The sequence below is a fragment of the Diadema antillarum genome, unplaced genomic scaffold (genome assembly GCF_040938485.1).
Source record: "Diadema antillarum isolate AM-2024a unplaced genomic scaffold, OU_Dant_1.0 seq00001020_RagTag, whole genome shotgun sequence".
Taxonomy (NCBI): Eukaryota; Metazoa; Echinodermata; class Echinoidea; order Diadematoida; family Diadematidae; genus Diadema; species Diadema antillarum.
In genome coordinates, this window is record NW_027271855.1 from 646,066 (window position 1) to 652,868 (window position 6,803).

Genomic DNA, 6,803 nt, shown 5'->3' on the forward strand with positions numbered 1-6,803 from the left:
TGCTAAATCCGAATCTGGATGATGCAACTCTTGCATCCTTGAAGATTTTGAGATATTTGATATGGCCGCCAAAATGGCCACCGAAACCGAAAATTCCCACGTATTTCCTTCTAAATGGTGAGAAATTGAAAACAATTGATGGTTTTACCCTATTTCGAGGGTGCTGAATCAGAATCTAGATGGTGCAACTCCTGCATTGTTGAAGATTTTGAGATATTAAATATGGCCGTTAAAATGGCCGCCCAAAACGGAAGTTCCCATGTATTTCCTTCTAAATGGTGACAATTTGAAAGCAATTGGTGGTTTTTACCTTATTTTGAGTGTGCTGAATCCGAAGCTCAGGATACAACTCTTGCATCCTTAAGGGTTTTGAGATGATAAAGATGGTCGCCAAAAATGACCGCGAAAAACGGAAATTCATATGTAGACCCCCTATTTCCTTGTAAATGGTGTAAAATATAAAACAGTTGGTGGTTTTACACTACACACTTTGAGTTTGCTGAATTTGAATCTCCAGTATACAGCTCTTACTTCCTTCAGGGTTTTGAGATAATAAAGATGGCCGCCAGAATGGACCCTAAATGGCCGTCAAAAACGAAAATTTTCATGTAAGCCCTGTATTACCTTCCTGTGTACAATTGAAAACAATTGGCGGTTTTACTCTATTTCGAGGGTGCTGAATCCGAACCTGGTTGATGCAACTTTCGTGTTCTTTTTAAGGGTTTTGAGATGTCCAAGATGACCGCCAAAATAACTGTCAAAAATTGGTAAATTTTAGGCCCTATTCAGCACCCTCGAAACTTGGTTGTTGAAATTCGTCAATTCTTTAGGGTTTTTAGACGTCCAAGACGACAGCCAAAATAAGTGGCAGAAATTCCAATGTTAATATATTTTTTCTTAATGGTAAAAATTTTAAAATAAATTGATGGTCTTACCCTATTTCGAGGGTGCTGAAGGTCTTTGAAGGTTTTCGGACATCTATAAATATCCTGTATGAACGGAAACTCCTTAACATGTTCTTATACTGAAATGGTGAAGTATTGTGCTCCAACGCGAAGCGGGAGATTAAATCCATGCAGGGTGAAAAGCAATAATTCGTATTCTTGAATTCAACTCAGTTGAGCGAATTTGTCAAATCAGCCAAAATTTATTGACAGTCAAAATGACTGTCACAATGGTATTGTAATATACTGAGATATTGCGATATGTCTCAAACGGAACTTTAACACGTACTCGAAAAAAGAAGAAGTGATATTGACATCATACTGAAACGTACAAACGCAAAGAAAGATACAACTGAAAATGTCTTTATGCATAATTATTATGAAATAATGCTTGTGGTCGCCAATAATATGGCTCCATAGATGTAAAGTTAATCCTTTTCGGCTATCAATAGAGTAAAATTAAATTATGGCATGTTGGTATTTGGTGTTGAAACTTGTCTTGTATTCTGACGAGTCTCGCCTCGTATTCTTGTGAAACTTGTCGCATATTCTGATTAGGTCATTGGAAATGGTTGCATCCATGACCACTGTAGTAGATATCAATAAGAGTAATTTCAAAAGCACTCTGCGCGATTATGATATTCGTAAGTACTGAATTATCAACTATTACCTTCCATGTTGTCGTTTGATTTTTATTTAGGTTATTTTTTTTTTCACGGCACGTTACCTGTGATTTGTCCGTCCCCTCGTGTGTGTTTGTAACATATAAACATACATAATGTTACATCATATTGAAGAAAAAATTGAAGCATAACAATAAAAATGTCCCACTCGTGTCTTCAACAATGTCATCAAGACCACCAATATAAACCAAATAACCAATTTGAGTGTTTATGGATAAAGAGATTAAAACTGCTCATGGATTAAGGCAGGTAATGTTGGGTAATTTCAGTACACTTCTCTACATCATTATTACAATATGATTTAGATGAACATGTCTTGTTCATTAATTGTTAGTGTTCAAAACTTATCCATTATATGTAGAGGAAACAGTGTAATCTTGCAATTATTCAACCGCATCTGTAGTCTTGAAGGGTTAATTGCTGGCACACTTAATTGTATCGTACCAACTCAAAGATATCCAGTAGAGCTGGTTTCACTGTATATACAGCAAGTTCAAACTGTGCCATTGACGAAAACTATCAATTGTTATCAATTTCTCACCATTTATAAGAAGGAAAGACATTGGAGTTTCCGTTTCGGCGGCCATTTCGGCGGCCATCTTGACTATCTCGAGGTGCATCATCCAGATTCGGATTCAGCACCCTCGAAATAGGGTAAAACCATCAAGTGTTTTCTATTTCTCACCATTTAAAAGCTAATACATAGAAATTTCCGGTTTTGATTGGCGGCCATTTTGGCGGCCATCTTGAATATCTCAATACCCTCAAGGATGCAAGGTTTGCATCATGCAGACTCGGATTCAACACCATAGAAATAGGGTAGATCCATCAATTGTTTTAAATCTCTCGCCATTCACAAGGAAATACATGGGAATTTCCGGTTTTAATTGCCATTGTGGCGGCCATCTTGAATATCTCAAAAACTTCATGGATGCATGAGTTGCATCATCCAGATTCGGATTCAGCACCTTCCAAATAGGGAGAATCATCAATTATTTCCAATTTCACACCATTTAGAAGGAAATACGTGGGAATTGTCGGTTTTGGTGGCCATTTTGGCGGCCATCTTGAATATCTCAAACTCCTCAAGGATGCAAGAGTTGCATCATCCAGATTTGGATTCAGCACCCTCGAAATAGGGTAAAACCATCAATTGTTTTCAATATCTCACCTTTTAGAAGGAAATACGTGGGAATTTTCGGTTTTGGCGGCCATTTTGGCGGCCATCTCGAATATCTCAATATCCTCAAGGATGCAAGAGTTGCATCATCCAAATTCGGATTCGGCACCCTCGAAATAGGGTAAATCCATCAATTGTTTTCAATATCTCATCATTTAGAAGGAAATACGTGGGAATTTCCGGTTTTGGCGGCCATTTTGGCGGCCATCTTGAATATGTCAAAACCCTCAAGGATGCAAGAGTTGCATCATCCAGATTCGGATTCAGCACCCCCGAAATAGGGTAAAACCATCAAAAACATTGGGTGGACGGTAAAACAAGGTTAGGCCCAAAAAGTGGCTTTGGCACCCAGACTATGGGAAGTCCCCGAATGCTTTTTTTTTTTCCCCCCAAAGCAGGCAATAGGAGGTGCAGTGCCGTATCACAGCTGAGACGTGGGATTAAATGATACAATGTAGGCAAACTCTACTGGAATCATGCGTGCTGTTGCTCGATACTATTAAAAGCAGTTATTATTATTACATAATTATATGCATGATTTTATTCAGCCAAAAAAATGTGACAATAACAGTTACATAACGCACATTCACATGGAAATGACACAGTTGACGTATACGAGTGACACAATGTATAAACAGGGAAGCAACACATGGGCTACAGGACTCGAGATCACAGAAGTAATTAATTTACTGTTGCCCTTAGTCTCTCTTGTTGATCCTGTCTCCCAAAATATCGGATTCTCGCACACTAAATGGACATTTTTATCAAGACTTCATTGTGTCGACAGTGTGCTGGTCATCCACTTGGGTCTACGACACGGTGGAAAGGTGTGACTATGGACCCGTAACCAACATAATTTGAGTAGAACCACACCACACATCAGGCCAAAATCGGGTCAAAATCATGTACACTCACTGGTATCCCTGCTTCACCTGCGGCATGCTGCTCCAAGGTGGCCGTCTGAATCATTTCGAACTCTGAAGGGCTTTTTACACTTGTGTTTCTTAACCCCGGACTTTCTCTGACCCAGGACTATCGTGAGTCCCGTACCAATTTTTTCAGCTTTTTACACTCGCCAATTAGTCCCGTACTATCTCTTGTCCGGGGCTAAGGAGAAAACTGACCTTTTTACACTCGTATTTCTTAGCCCCGGATTTTCCAAACCACATGAATATTCATAATTACGCTGTGTAGTGTACACGTACACGCACGCACCGGCAGCACTTGATTACCTCGTTTCTGATTGGTCATTGAGGGTCGGACATCGTCTCCGTCGCTTAGCCCAGGATTATTTTTTCGTTCTGTTTACACTCACTTGCTTGGCACCGCAATTGCGGTGCTAACCCCTGCTATTTTGCAGGGCCAGATAGTACCGTACTATCGGTGGGGCTAGCCCACTTTGGCAAAAACGAGTGTAAACAGAAAGTGGGGTAAGGATAGTCCCGTACCGACGGTGGGGCTAAGGCCCCCCCCCCCCCTTAGCCCCACCGTTGGTCCGGGGCTAAGCAAAAATTTACAAGTGTAAAAAGCCCTTGAGAAACCTTCCTTTCTCTTTTTTTTCTCCTCCTCCTTCTTCTATTTCTTCTTCTTTTCTTCTTCTTCTTCTTCTTATCTCCCCTATTAAATGCAGCAATTGAACACGAGTTGACGTTTGCGGATTGATTGTAGGTGACACAACAATGTAGAATGTACACGTTGTAGCCTATTTGAATAATTCGTATTAATATTACTCCCCGACCAGTATAGGCATAGGTTCTCTTTTGGGATCATCCTATGGGGAAAATGCTTATTTTTACTGGTAGCTTGTCATCTAAAGGACCTTCAGGAGACCTCCGGATGATTTTCATATTCTTACATTTGAACAACTATAAATTAGTTATACTGAGGACAGAGTTTCAGAATTTGTGATAATTGGGATGAAGAATAAGAATAGTTAAACGGCAGCATGACAGCGTGACGAGCAGACGTGTAACTGAGTGAGCTCCCGAAACTCAAGGTCAGGAGTATAACTTGATATTTTCATTTTTATACAAGAGTTATGAATGGAGCGTCCATACAGCTTAAGACCTACTACAACGAAATCGTCAATGCAAAACCTGCAAAAACAGAAGAAAATGGCTTCAACTTATCATTCTACAAGATCAGCTGCTGCAGGTGGCCGCAAACCCTCCACAGTTGGCCGAGAACCTACCATGCCTACCCCGGAGACCCCGGCCCAGCCGAGAGGTAACTACCCGTCGCAGCAAAATCGGAGCCATAGCCCAAGCCAAATTCCCGGCAACGAGGATCACGTGACCCAATTACCTGCGAGTGATGATCATGTGGTGCTGCAGTCCACCAATTGCAGCTCGCCAAGCCCTTCCACTGACGCCACATCTCCCGGCATGATTAGTCATGATAGTGTCATCACCGAAATGCGCCAACTATTTTCCCAACTTTCGACGGACATGAACTCGAGATTTGACTCCATTAATCTGGATTTGAACACGATGAAGTTGGAGCTCAAAGAAACAAGAAGAGCTGTGCAGGACATGGAAACAACTGTAAGTTTCAATTCTGACAAAATTATGCTGCTAGAAAAAGAAACCCTACCTAAAATCAGAGAGGAGACTGCTCGCAAAAATGACGAATTTGAAGACAAACTTCTACAACTGGAAATGCACCACAGAAAGCAAAACCTACTGATTTATGGAGTTGGAGAAGGCGCTAAGGAAGACATCTATGCTACTGTGTATGAGGTTCTGGCTTACTTTCTCCAAATTCCGCTCGGCGAAGCATCCAAAATACCGCTGGTAAATGCCCACCGTCTCCCATCTCCTCAGAGAGGCATCGGCAAAGAATCAGCACCCCGACCCATCATTATACGGTTTGTCTGCATGGCAGACCGTGATCGTCTGCTTGGTGCTTTCGAGCATCCCCACCGCCGTCGTCCTCAGCAACCACCACAAGCCGAACCCGCACACCAGGTAAATGAGCCCCCGCATCGCCCCCAGCAAACCCCAGAGAAAGGTTGCTACGATCGTGTCACTATCAGGTCGGATTTGCCACCACCGATGAAACGCGAACGCGGTCGCCTAGCAACACTAGCCTACAAGATTCGCAAGGAAAAACAACTGTCCACCAGGATTCGCATTAATGGGACCAAACTCGTTCTTCAGACCCGAAAACTGGCACGAAATGGTTCCCCCCTGTCAAACTGGATCAATTGGGAAAATTAATTCCACAACAGAGGCCTATTGCTCATGATAGTTGTTAAGCGCCCGTGCAGCACCCCCATCCACCCCCATTCAAAGGCCCACCAGTGATCGCTCTAGAGTAGAACCAAATCAGCTCCGCTCATCATTATACGATTATTTCACCTGCCTTGACCCTCCTGGTGTCCATGGAATGATGTTCACTGCTCCAGACTCCGCAACATCCACCAGCCCTGCCTCCCAGGTTTCCAGCGCCAGCTCATACAACACTTCCGGGACCGCTTTGTCGTTGGTTATCGTGAGAAATGCCAGTATCCTATTCATCTCTCCAGGGAAGCGTCAAATAAATAAATCCGGTTCTCTTTTTTTTTTCTGTTGTTGTTTTTTCCCTTTTCCCTTTTTACCGCCTGAAATCGACTACTCTGCACAACGATGAGTGAGAGCCCCGCATGCCCCACCGATCTCCATCGCCAGAAATCTAGCAACTATGTGCCTGAGAGCCTCGGCCATACGGAGCCGTTGTAACCTAACTGCTCAGTCCCTACCTCTTATCAACCAAGATTCTTCCATATCCAGTCCACGAGTAGTACCATGACATGCGGTAATTGGAAGGCAACCGATACCTCCATCCAAGCCATCAGAATGTAAGGAACAATCAACCCTCCTTCTCATTTTGTAATGTATACATGGTTTATATTACATACTTTTTACACGTATTTCCAATGACGATTGTTATTGCCTGTTGAACAACTGAATACATTCACTGATATGACTCAGATTTGTGGTAATCTAGATGTGTTTC